We start from the raw sequence: 14,942 nt of genomic DNA on the forward strand, positions 1-14,942 counted from the left end.
TATCACGTCGAAAATCGTCTAGGACCGATACGGAAAAAGTTTCCTCTTAGCGGTGGGACTTAGAAAAATTTCCAGAGTTTTGTCGACGGAGTAGCACATCCGTCCATTATTTGCTAATAACTCGATGAATAATAATTGTAGCGAGTTTGGTGTTATGATATATATTGTTAGAAACCGTCTATATTACAGTGATATCACGTCGAAAATCGTCTAGGACCGATACGGAAAAAGTTTCCTCTTGGCGGTGGGACTTAGAAAAATTTTCGTCGAACGTCCGACGGAGTAGCACATCCGTCCATTATTTGCTAATAACTCGATAAATAATAATTGTAGCGAGTTTGGTGTTATGATATATATTGTTAGAAACCGTCTATATTACAGTGATATCACGTCGAAAATCGTCTAGGACCGATACGGAAAAAGTTTCCTCTTGGCGGTGGGACTTAGAAAAATTTTCGTCGAACGTCCGACGGAGTAGCACATCCGTCCATTATTTGCTAATAACTCGATAAATAATAATTGTAGCGAGTTTGGTGTTATGATATATATTGTTAGAAACCGTCTATATTACAGTGATATCACGTCGAAAATCGTCTAGGACCGATACGGAAAAAGTTTCCTCTTGGCGGTGGGACTTAGAAAAATTTCCAGAGTTTTGTCGACGGAGTAGCACATCCGTCCATTATTTGCTAATAACTCGATAAATAATAATTGTAGCGAGTTTGGTGTTATGATATATATTGTTAGAAACCGTCTATATTACAGTGATATCACGTCGAAAATCGTCTAGGACCGATAGGGAAAAAGTTTCCTCTTGGCGGTGGGACTTAGAAAAATTTTCGTCGAACGTCCGACGGAGTAGCACATCCGTCCATTATTTGCTAATAACTCGATAAATAATAATTGTAGCGAGTTTGGTGTTATGATATATATTGTTAGAAACCGTCTATATTACAGTGATATCACGTCGAAAATCGTCTAGGACCGATAGGGAAAAAGTTTCCTCTTGGCGGTGGGACTTAGAAAAATTTCCAGAGTTTTGTCGACGGAGTAGCACATCCGTCCATTATTTGCTAATAACTCGATAAATAATAATTGTAGCGAGTTTGGTGTTATGATATATATTGTTAGAAACCGTCTATATTACAGTGATATCACGTCGAAAATCGTCTAGGACCGATAGGGAAAAAGTTTCCTCTTGGCGGTGGGACTTAGAAAAATTTTCGTCGAACGTCCGACGGAGTAGCACATCCGTCCATTATTTGCTAATAACTCGATAAATAATAATTGTAGCGAGTTTGGTGTTATGATATATATTGTTAGAAACCGTCTATATTACAGTGATATCACGTCGAAAATCGTCTAGGACCGATAGGGAAAAAGTTTCCTCTTGGCGGTGGGACTTAGAAAAATTTCCAGAGTTTTGTCGACGGAGTAGCACATCCGTCCATTATTTGCTAATAACTCGATAAATAATAATTGTAGCGAGTTTGGTGTTATGATATATATTGTTAGAAACCGTCTATATTACAGTGATATCACGTCGAAAATCGTCTAGGACCGATAGGGAAAAAGTTTCCTCTTGGCGGTGGGACTTAGAAAAATTTCCAGAGTTTTGTCGACGGAGTAGCACATCCGTCCATTATTTGCTAATAACTCGATAAATAATAATTGTAGCGAGTTTGGTGTTATGATATATATTGTTAGAAACCGTCTATATTACAGTGATATCACGTCGAAAATCGTCTAGGACCGATAGGGAAAAAGTTTCCTCTTGGCGGTGGGACTTAGAAAAATTTTCGTCGAACGTCCGACGGAGTAGCACATCCGTCCATTATTTGCTAATAACTCGATAAATAATAATTGTAGCGAGTTTGGTGTTATGATATATATTGTTAGAAACCGTCTATATTACAGTGATATCACGTCGAAAATCGTCTAGGACCGATACGGAAAAAGTTTCCTCTTGGCGGTGGGACTTAGAAAAATTTTCGTCGAACGTCCGACGGAGTAGCACATCCGTCCATTATTTGCTAATAACTCGATAAATAATAATTGTAGCGAGTTTGGTGTTATGATATATATTGTTAGAAACCGTCTATATTACAGTGATATCACGTCGAAAATCGTCTAGGACCGATACGGAAAAAGTTTCCTCTTGGCGGTGGGACTTAGAAAAATTTTCGTCGAACGTCCGACGGAGTAGCACATCCGTCCATTATTTGCTAATAACTCGATAAATAATAATTGTAGCGAGTTTGGTGTTATGATATATATTGTTAGAAACCGTCTATATTACAGTGATATCACGTCGAAAATCGTCTAGGACCGATACGGAAAAAGTTTCCTCTTAGCGGTGGGACTTAGAAAAATTTTCGTCGAACGTCCGACGGAGTAGCACATCCGTCCATTATTTGCTAATAACTCGATAAATAATAATTGTAGCGAGTTTGGTGTTATGATATATATTGTTAGAAACCGTCTATATTACAGTGATATCACGTCGAAAATCGTCTAGGACCGATAGGGAAAAAGTTTCCTCTTGGCGGTGGGACTTAGAAAAATTTCCAGAGTTTTGTCGACGGAGTAGCACATCCGTCCATTATTTGCTAATAACTCGATAAATAATAATTGTAGCGAGTTTGGTGTTATGATATATATTGTTAGAAACCGTCTATATTACAGTGATATCACGTCGAAAATCGTCTAGGACCGATACGGAAAAAGTTTCCTCTTAGCGGTGGGACTTAGAAAAATTTCCAGAGTTTTGTCGACGGAGTAGCACATCCGTCCATTATTTGCTAATAACTCGATAAATAATAATTGTAGCGAGTTTGGTGTTATGATATATATTGTTAGAAACCGTCTATATTACAGTGATATCACGTCGAAAATCGTCTAGGACCGATAGGGAAAAAGTTTCCTCTTGGCGGTGGGACTTAGAAAAATTTTCGTCGAACGTCCGACGAAGTAGCACATCCGTCCATTATTTGCTAATAACTCGATAAATAATAATTGTAGCGAGTTTGGTGTTATGATATATATTGTTAGAAACCGTCTATATTACAGTGATATCACGTCGAAAATCGTCTAGGACCGATAGGGAAAAAGTTTCCTCTTGGCGGTGGGACTTAGAAAAATTTCCAGAGTTTTGTCGACGGAGTAGCACATCCGTCCATTATTTGCTAATAACTCGATAAATAATAATTGTAGCGAGTTTGGTGTTATGATATATATTGTTAGAAACCGTCTATATTACAGTGATATCACGTCGAAAATCGTCTAGGACCGATACGGAAAAAGTTTCCTCTTGGCGGTGGGACTTAGAAAAATTTCCAGAGTTTTGTCGACGGAGTAGCACATCCGTCCATTATTTGCTAATAACTCGATAAATAATAATTGTAGCGAGTTTGGTGTTATGATATATATTGTTAGAAACCGTCTATATTACGGTGATATCACGTCGAAAATCGTCTAGGACCGATACGGAAAAAGTTTCCTCTTAGCGGTGGGACTTAGAAAAATTTCCAGAGTTTTGTCGACGGAGTAGCACATCCGTCCATTATTTGCTAATAACTCGATAAATAATAATTGTAGCGAGTTTGGTGTTATGATATATATTGTTAGAAACCGTCTATATTACAGTGATATCACGTCGAAAATCGTCTAGGACCGATACGGAAAAAGTTTCCTCTTGGCGGTGGGACTTAGAAAAATTTCCAGAGTTTTGTCGACGGAGTAGCACATCCGTCCATTATTTGCTAATAACTCGATAAATAATAATTGTAGCGAGTTTGGTGTTATGATATATATTGTTAGAAACCGTCTATATTACGGTGATATCACGTCGAAAATCGTCTAGGACCGATACGGAAAAAGTTTCCTCTTGGCGGTGGGACTTAGAAAAATTTTCGTCGAACGTCCGACGGAGTAGTACATCCGTCCATTATTTGCTAATAACTCGATAAATAATAATTGTAGCGAGTTTGGTGTTATGATATATATTGTTAGAAACCGTCTATATTACAGTGATATCACGTCGAAAATCGTCTAGGACCGATAGGGAAAAAGTTTCCTCTTGGCGGTGGGACTTAGAAAAATTTCCAGAGTTTTGTCGACGGAGTAGCACATCCGTCCATTATTTGCTAATAACTCGATAAATAATAATTGTAGCGAGTTTGGTGTTATGATATATATTGTTAGAAACCGTCTATATTACAGTGATATCACGTCGAAAATCGTCTAGGACCGATAGGGAAAAAGTTTCCTCTTGGCGGTGGGACTTAGAAAAATTTTCGTCGAACGTCCGACGGAGTAGCACATCCGTCCATTATTTGCTAATAACTCGATAAATAATAATTGTAGCGAGTTTGGTGTTATGATATATATTGTTAGAAACCGTCTATATTACAGTGATATCACGTCGAAAATCGTCTAGGACCGATAGGGAAAAAGTTTCCTCTTGGCGGTGGGACTTAGAAAAATTTTCGTCGAACGTCCGACGGAGTAGCACATCCGTCCATTATTTGCTAATAACTCGATAAATAATAATTGTAGCGAGTTTGGTGTTATGATATATATTGTTAGAAACCGTCTATATTACAGTGATATCACGTCGAAAATCGTCTAGGACCGATACGGAAAAAGTTTCCTCTTAGCGGTGGGACTTAGAAAAATTTCCAGAGTTTTGTCGACGGAGTAGCACATCCGTCCATTATTTGCTAATAACTCGATAAATAATAATTGTAGCGAGTTTGGTGTTATGATATATATTGTTAGAAACCGTCTATATTACAGTGATATCACGTCGAAAATCGTCTAGGACCGATACGGAAAAAGTTTCCTCTTAGCGGTGGGACTTAGAAAAATTTTCGTCGAACGTCCGACGGAGTAGCACATCCGTCCATTATTTGCTAATAACTCGATAAATAATAATTGTAGCGAGTTTGGTGTTATGATATATATTGTTAGAAACCGTCTATATTACAGTGATATCACGTCGAAAATCGTCTAGGACCGATAGGGAAAAAGTTTCCTCTTGGCGGTGGGACTTAGAAAAATTTCCAGAGTTTTGTCGACGGAGTAGCACATCCGTCCATTATTTGCTAATAACTCGATAAATAATAATTGTAGCGAGTTTGGTGTTATGATATATATTGTTAGAAACCGTCTATATTACAGTGATATCACGTCGAAAATCGTCTAGGACCGATAGGGAAAAAGTTTCCTCTTGGCGGTGGGACTTAGAAAAATTTTCGTCGAACGTCCGACGGAGTAGCACATCCGTCCATTATTTGCTAATAACTCGATAAATAATAATTGTAGCGAGTTTGGTGTTATGATATATATTGTTAGAAACCGTCTATATTACAGTGATATCACGTCGAAAATCGTCTAGGACCGATACGGAAAAAGTTTCCTCTTGGCGGTGGGACTTAGAAAAATTTCCAGAGTTTTGTCGACGGAGTAGCACATCCGTCCATTATTTGCTAATAACTCGATAAATAATAATTGTAGCGAGTTTGGTGTTATGATATATATTGTTAGAAACCGTCTATATTACAGTGATATCACGTCGAAAATCGTCTAGGACCGATAGGGAAAAAGTTTCCTCTTGGCGGTGGGACTTAGAAAAATTTCCAGAGTTTTGTCGACGGAGTAGCACATCCGTCCATTATTTGCTAATAACTCGATAAATAATAATTGTAGCGAGTTTGGTGTTATGATATATATTGTTAGAAACCGTCTATATTACAGTGATATCACGTCGAAAATCGTCTAGGACCGATAGGGAAAAAGTTTCCTCTTGGCGGTGGGACTTAGAAAAATTTTCGTCGAACGTCCGACGGAGTAGCACATCCGTCCATTATTTGCTAATAACTCGATAAATAATAATTGTAGCGAGTTTGGTGTTATGATATATATTGTTAGAAACCGTCTATATTACAGTGATATCACGTCGAAAATCGTCTAGGACCGATAGGGAAAAAGTTTCCTCTTGGCGGTGGGACTTAGAAAAATTTTCGTCGAACGTCCGACGGAGTAGCACATCCGTCCATTATTTGCTAATAACTCGATAAATAATAATTGTAGCGAGTTTGGTGTTATGATATATATTGTTAGAAACCGTCTATATTACAGTGATATCACGTCGAAAATCGTCTAGGACCGATACGGAAAAAGTTTCCTCTTAGCGGTGGGACTTAGAAAAATTTCCAGAGTTTTGTCGACGGAGTAGCACATCCGTCCATTATTTGCTAATAACTCGATAAATAATAATTGTAGCGAGTTTGGTGTTATGATATATATTGTTAGAAACCGTCTATATTACAGTGATATCACGTCGAAAATCGTCTAGGACCGATACGGAAAAAGTTTCCTCTTAGCGGTGGGACTTAGAAAAATTTTCGTCGAACGTCCGACGGAGTAGCACATCCGTCCATTATTTGCTAATAACTCGATAAATAATAATTGTAGCGAGTTTGGTGTTATGATATATATTGTTAGAAACCGTCTATATTACAGTGATATCACGTCGAAAATCGTCTAGGACCGATAGGGAAAAAGTTTCCTCTTGGCGGTGGGACTTAGAAAAATTTCCAGAGTTTTGTCGACGGAGTAGCACATCCGTCCATTATTTGCTAATAACTCGATAAATAATAATTGTAGCGAGTTTGGTGTTATGATATATATTGTTAGAAACCGTCTATATTACAGTGATATCACGTCGAAAATCGTCTAGGACCGATACGGAAAAAGTTTCCTCTTAGCGGTGGGACTTAGAAAAATTTCCAGAGTTTTGTCGACGGAGTAGCACATCCGTCCATTATTTGCTAATAACTCGATAAATAATAATTGTAGCGAGTTTGGTGTTATGATATATATTGTTAGAAACCGTCTATATTACAGTGATATCACGTCGAAAATCGTCTAGGACCGATAGGGAAAAAGTTTCCTCTTGGCGGTGGGACTTAGAAAAATTTCCAGAGTTTTGTCGACGGAGTAGCACATCCGTCCATTATTTGCTAATAACTCGATAAATAATAATTGTAGCGAGTTTGGTGTTATGATATATATTGTTAGAAACCGTCTATATTACAGTGATATCACGTCGAAAATCGTCTAGGACCGATAGGGAAAAAGTTTCCTCTTGGCGGTGGGACTTAGAAAAATTTTCGTCGAACGTCCGACGGAGTAGCACATCCGTCCATTATTTGCTAATAACTCGATAAATAATAATTGTAGCGAGTTTGGTGTTATGATATATATTGTTAGAAACCGTCTATATTACAGTGATATCACGTCGAAAATCGTCTAGGACCGATAGGGAAAAAGTTTCCTCTTGGCGGTGGGACTTAGAAAAATTTTCGTCGAACGTCCGACGGAGTAGCACATCCGTCCATTATTTGCTAATAACTCGATAAATAATAATTGTAGCGAGTTTGGTGTTATGATATATATTGTTAGAAACCGTCTATATTACAGTGATATCACGTCGAAAATCGTCTAGGACCGATACGGAAAAAGTTTCCTCTTGGCGGTGGGACTTAGAAAAATTTTCGTCGAACGTCCGACGGAGTAGCACATCCGTCCATTATTTGCTAATAACTCGATAAATAATAATTGTAGCGAGTTTGGTGTTATGATATATATTGTTAGAAACCGTCTATATTACAGTGATATCACGTCGAAAATCGTCTAGGACCGATACGGAAAAAGTTTCCTCTTAGCGGTGGGACTTAGAAAAATTTTCGTCGAACGTCCGACGGAGTAGCACATCCGTCCATTATTTGCTAATAACTCGATAAATAATAATTGTAGCGAGTTTGGTGTTATGATATATATTGTTAGAAACCGTCTATATTACAGTGATATCACGTCGAAAATCGTCTAGGACCGATACGGAAAAAGTTTCCTCTTAGCGGTGGGACTTAGAAAAATTTCCAGAGTTTTGTCGACGGAGTAGCACATCCGTCCATTATTTGCTAATAACTCGATAAATAATAATTGTAGCGAGTTTGGTGTTATGATATATATTGTTAGAAACCGTCTATATTACAGTGATATCACGTCGAAAATCGTCTAGGACCGATACGGAAAAAGTTTCCTCTTAGCGGTGGGACTTAGAAAAATTTTCGTCGAACGTCCGACGGAGTAGCACATCCGTCCATTATTTGCTAATAACTCGATAAATAATAATTGTAGCGAGTTTGGTGTTATGATATATATTGTTAGAAACCGTCTATATTACAGTGATATCACGTCGAAAATCGTCTAGGACCGATAGGGAAAAAGTTTCCTCTTGGCGGTGGGACTTAGAAAAATTTCCAGAGTTTTGTCGACGGAGTAGCACATCCGTCCATTATTTGCTAATAACTCGATAAATAATAATTGTAGCGAGTTTGGTGTTATGATATATATTGTTAGAAACCGTCTATATTACAGTGATATCACGTCGAAAATCGTCTAGGACCGATACGGAAAAAGTTTCCTCTTAGCGGTGGGACTTAGAAAAATTTCCAGAGTTTTGTCGACGGAGTAGCACATCCGTCCATTATTTGCTAATAACTCGATAAATAATAATTGTAGCGAGTTTGGTGTTATGATATATATTGTTAGAAACCGTCTATATTACAGTGATATCACGTCGAAAATCGTCTAGGACCGATAGGGAAAAAGTTTCCTCTTGGCGGTGGGACTTAGAAAAATTTCCAGAGTTTTGTCGACGGAGTAGCACATCCGTCCATTATTTGCTAATAACTCGATAAATAATAATTGTAGCGAGTTTGGTGTTATGATATATATTGTTAGAAACCGTCTATATTACAGTGATATCACGTCGAAAATCGTCTAGGACCGATAGGGAAAAAGTTTCCTCTTGGCGGTGGGACTTAGAAAAATTTCCAGAGTTTTGTCGACGGAGTAGCACATCCGTCCATTATTTGCTAATAACTCGATAAATAATAATTGTAGCGAGTTTGGTGTTATGATATATATTGTTAGAAACCGTCTATATTACAGTGATATCACGTCGAAAATCGTCTAGGACCGATAGGGAAAAAGTTTCCTCTTGGCGGTGGGACTTAGAAAAATTTTCGTCGAACGTCCGACGGAGTAGCACATCCGTCCATTATTTGCTAATAACTCGATAAATAATAATTGTAGCGAGTTTGGTGTTATGATATATATTGTTAGAAACCGTCTATATTACAGTGATATCACGTCGAAAATCGTCTAGGACCGATACGGAAAAAGTTTCCTCTTGGCGGTGGGACTTAGAAAAATTTTCGTCGAACGTCCGACGGAGTAGCACATCCGTCCATTATTTGCTAATAACTCGATAAATAATAATTGTAGCGAGTTTGGTGTTATGATATATATTGTTAGAAACCGTCTATATTACAGTGATATCACGTCGAAAATCGTCTAGGACCGATACGGAAAAAGTTTCCTCTTGGCGGTGGGACTTAGAAAAATTTTCGTCGAACGTCCGACGGAGTAGCACATCCGTCCATTATTTGCTAATAACTCGATAAATAATAATTGTAGCGAGTTTGGTGTTATGATATATATTGTTAGAAACCGTCTATATTACAGTGATATCACGTCGAAAATCGTCTAGGACCGATACGGAAAAAGTTTCCTCTTGGCGGTGGGACTTAGAAAAATTTCCAGAGTTTTGTCGACGGAGTAGCACATCCGTCCATTATTTGCTAATAACTCGATAAATAATAATTGTAGCGAGTTTGGTGTTATGATATATATTGTTAGAAACCGTCTATATTACAGTGATATCACGTCGAAAATCGTCTAGGACCGATAGGGAAAAAGTTTCCTCTTGGCGGTGGGACTTAGAAAAATTTTCGTCGAACGTCCGACGGAGTAGCACATCCGTCCATTATTTGCTAATAACTCGATAAATAATAATTGTAGCGAGTTTGGTGTTATGATATATATTGTTAGAAACCGTCTATATTACAGTGATATCACGTCGAAAATCGTCTAGGACCGATACGGAAAAAGTTTCCTCTTGGCGGTGGGACTTAGAAAAATTTCCAGAGTTTTGTCGACGGAGTAGCACATCCGTCCATTATTTGCTAATAACTCGATAAATAATAATTGTAGCGAGTTTGGTGTTATGATATATATTGTTAGAAACCGTCTATATTACAGTGATATCACGTCGAAAATCGACTAGGACCGATAGGGAAAAAGTTTCCTCTTGGCGGTGGGACTTAGAAAAATTTTCGTCGAACGTCCGACGGAGTAGCACATCCGTCCATTATTTGCTAATAACTCGATAAATAATAATTGTAGCGAGTTTGGTGTTATGATATATATTGTTAGAAACCGTCTATATTACAGTGATATCACGTCGAAAATCGTCTAGGACCGATACGGAAAAAGTTTCCTCTTAGCGGTGGGACTTAGAAAAATTTCCAGAGTTTTGTCGACGGAGTAGCACATCCGTCCATTATTTGCTAATAACTCGATGAATAATAATTGTAGCGAGTTTGGTGTTATGATATATATTGTTAGAAACCGTCTATATTACAGTGATATCACGTCGAAAATCGTCTAGGACCGATAGGGAAAAAGTTTCCTCTTGGCGGTGGGACTTAGAAAAATTTTCGTCGAACGTCCGACGGAGTAGCACATCCGTCCATTATTTGCTAATAACTCGATAAATAATAATTGTAGCGAGTTTGGTGTTATGATATATATTGTTAGAAACCGTCTATATTACAGTGATATCACGTCGAAAATCGTCTAGGACCGATACGGAAAAAGTTTCCTCTTAGCGGTGGGACTTAGAAAAATTTCCAGAGTTTTGTCGACGGAGTAGCACATCCGTCCATTATTTGCTAATAACTCGATAAATAATAATTGTAGCGAGTTTGGTGTTATGATATATATTGTTAGAAACCGTCTATATTACAGTGATATCACGTCGAAAATCGTCTAGGACCGATAGGGAAAAAGTTTCCTCTTGGCGGTGGGACTTAGAAAAATTTCCAGAGTTTTGTCGACGGAGTAGCACATCCGTCCATTATTTGCTAATAACTCGATAAATAATAATTGTAGCGAGTTTGGTGTTATGATATATATTGTTAGAAACCGTCTATATTACAGTGATATCACGTCGAAAATCGTCTAGGACCGATAGGGAAAAAGTTTCCTCTTGGCGGTGGGACTTAGAAAAATTTCCAGAGTTTTGTCGACGGAGTAGCACATCCGTCCATTATTTGCTAATAACTCGATAAATAATAATTGTAGCGAGTTTGGTGTTATGATATATATTGTTAGAAACCGTCTATATTACAGTGATATCACGTCGAAAATCGTCTAGGACCGATAGGGAAAAAGTTTCCTCTTGGCGGTGGGACTTAGAAAAATTTTCGTCGAACGTCCGACGGAGTAGCACATCCGTCCATTATTTGCTAATAACTCGATAAATAATAATTGTAGCGAGTTTGGTGTTATGATATATATTGTTAGAAACCGTCTATATTACAGTGATATCACGTCGAAAATCGTCTAGGACCGATAGGGAAAAAGTTTCCTCTTGGCGGTGGGACTTAGAAAAATTTTCGTCGAACGTCCGACGGAGTAGCACATCCGTCCATTATTTGCTAATAACTCGATAAATAATAATTGTAGCGAGTTTGGTGTTATGATATATATTGTTAGAAACCGTCTATATTACAGTGATATCACGTCGAAAATCGTCTAGGACCGATACGGAAAAAGTTTCCTCTTGGCGGTGGGACTTAGAAAAATTTTCGTCGAACGTCCGACGGAGTAGCACATCCGTCCATTATTTGCTAATAACTCGATAAATAATAATTGTAGCGAGTTTGGTGTTATGATATATATTGTTAGAAACCGTCTATATTACAGTGATATCACGTCGAAAATCGTCTAGGACCGATACGGAAAAAGTTTCCTCTTGGCGGTGGGACTTAGAAAAATTTCCAGAGTTTTGTCGACGGAGTAGCACATCCGTCCATTATTTGCTAATAACTCGATAAATAATAATTGTAGCGAGTTTGGTGTTATGATATATATTGTTAGAAACCGTCTATATTACAGTGATATCACGTCGAAAATCGTCTAGGACCGATAGGGAAAAAGTTTCCTCTTGGCGGTGGGACTTAGAAAAATTTTCGTCGAACGTCCGACGGAGTAGCACATCCGTCCATTATTTGCTAATAACTCGATAAATAATAATTGTAGCGAGTTTGGTGTTATGATATATATTGTTAGAAACCGTCTATATTACAGTGATATCACGTCGAAAATCGTCTAGTACCGATACGGAAAAAGTTTCCTCTTGGCGGTGGGACTTAGAAAAATTTCCAGAGTTTTGTCGACGGAGTAGCACATCCGTCCATTATTTGCTAATAACTCGATAAATAATAATTGTAGCGAGTTTGGTGTTATGATATATATTGTTAGAAACCGTCTATATTACAGTGATATCACGTCGAAAATCGTCTAGGACCGATAGGGAAAAAGTTTCCTCTTGGCGGTGGGACTTAGAAAAATTTTCGTCGAACGTCCGACGGAGTAGCACATCCGTCCATTATTTGCTAATAACTCGATAAATAATAATTGTAGCGAGTTTGGTGTTATGATATATATTGTTAGAAACCGTCTATATTACAGTGATATCACGTCGAAAATCGTCTAGGACCGATACGGAAAAAGTTTCCTCTTAGCGGTGGGACTTAGAAAAATTTCCAGAGTTTTGTCGACGGAGTAGCACATCCGTCCATTATTTGCTAATAACTCGATAAATAATAATTGTAGCGAGTTTGGTGTTATGATATATATTGTTAGAAACCGTCTATATTACAGTGATATCACGTCGAAAATCGTCTAGGACCGATAGGGAAAAAGTTTCCTCTTGGCGGTGGGACTTAGAAAAATTTTCGTCGAACGTCCGACGGAGTAGCACATCCGTCCATTATTTGCTAATAACTCGATAAATAATAATTGTAGCGAGTTTGGTGTTATGATATATATTGTTAGAAACCGTCTATATTACAGTGATATCACGTCGAAAATCGTCTAGGACCGATACGGAAAAAGTTTCCTCTTAGCGGTGGGACTTAGAAAAATTTCCAGAGTTTTGTCGACGGAGTAGCACATCCGTCCATTATTTGCTAATAACTCGATGAATAATAATTGTAGCGAGTTTGGTGTTATGATATATATTGTTAGAAACCGTCTATATTACAGTGATATCACGTCGAAAATCGTCTAGGACCGATAGGGAAAAAGTTTCCTCTTGGCGGTGGGACTTAGAAAAATTTTCGTCGAACGTCCGACGGAGTAGCACATCCGTCCATTATTTGCTAATAACTCGATAAATAATAATTGTAGCGAGTTTGGTGTTATGATATATATTGTTAGAAACCGTCTATATTACAGTGATATCACGTCGAAAATCGTCTAGGACCGATAGGGAAAAAGTTTCCTCTTGGCGGTGGGACTTAGAAAAATTTCCAGAGTTTTGTCGACGGAGTAGCACATCCGTCCATTATTTGCTAATAACTCGATAAATAATAATTGTAGCGAGTTTGGTGTTATGATATATATTGTTAGAAACCGTCTATATTACAGTGATATCACGTCGAAAATCGTCTAGGACCGATAGGGAAAAAGTTTCCTCTTGGCGGTGGGACTTAGAAAAATTTCCAGAGTTTTGTCGACGGAGTAGCACATCCGTCCATTATTTGCTAATAACTCGATAAATAATAATTGTAGCGAGTTTGGTGTTATGATATATATTGTTAGAAACCGTCTATATTACAGTGATATCACGTCGAAAATCGTCTAGGACCGATAGGGAAAAAGTTTCCTCTTGGCGGTGGGACTTAGAAAAATTTCCAGAGTTTTGTCGACGGAGTAGCACATCCGTCCATTATTTGCTAATAACTCGATAAATAATAATTGTAGCGAGTTTGGTGTTATGATATATATTGTTAGAAACCGTCTATATTACAGTGATATCACGTCGAAAATCGTCTAGGACCGATAGGGAAAAAGTTTCCTCTTGGCGGTGGGACTTAGAAAAATTTTCGTCGAACGTCCGACGGAGTAGCACATCCGTCCATTATTTGCTAATAACTCGATAAATAATAATTGTAGCGAGTTTGGTGTTATGATATATATTGTTAGAAACCGTCTATATTACAGTGATATCACGTCGAAAATCGTCTAGGACCGATAGGGAAAAAGTTTCCTCTTGGCGGTGGGACTTAGAAAAATTTTCGTCGAACGTCCGACGGAGTAGCACATCCGTCCATTATTTGCTAATAACTCGATAAATAATAATTGTAGCGAGTTTGGTGTTATGATATATATTGTTAGAAACCGTCTATATTACAGTGATATCACGTCGAAAATCGTCTAGGACCGATACGGAAAAAGTTTCCTCTTAGCGGTGGGACTTAGAAAAATTTCCAGAGTTTTGTCGACGGAGTAGCACATCCGTCCATTATTTGCTAATAACTCGATAAATAATAATTGTAGCGAGTTTGGTGTTATGATATATATTGTTAGAAACCGTCTATATTACAGTGATATCACGTCGAAAATCGTCTAGGACCGATACGGAAAAAGTTTCCTCTTAGCGGTGGGACTTAGAAAAATTTCCAGAGTTTTGTCGACGGAGTAGCACATCCGTCCATTATTTGCTAATAACTCGATAAATAATAATTGTAGCGAGTTTGGTGTTATGATATATATTGTTAGAAACCGTCTATATTACAGTGATATCACGTCGAAAATCGTCTAGGACCGATAGGGAAAAAGTTTCCTCTTGGCGGTGGGACTTAGAAAAATTTTCGTCGAACGTCCGACGGAGTAGCACATCCGTCCATTATTTGCTAATAACTCGATAAATAATAATTGTAGCGAGTTTGGTGTTATGA

The sequence above is a fragment of the Halictus rubicundus genome, unplaced genomic scaffold (assembly GCF_050948215.1).
Source record: "Halictus rubicundus isolate RS-2024b unplaced genomic scaffold, iyHalRubi1_principal scaffold0582, whole genome shotgun sequence".
Lineage (NCBI taxonomy): Eukaryota > Metazoa > Arthropoda > Insecta > Hymenoptera > Halictidae > Halictus > Halictus rubicundus.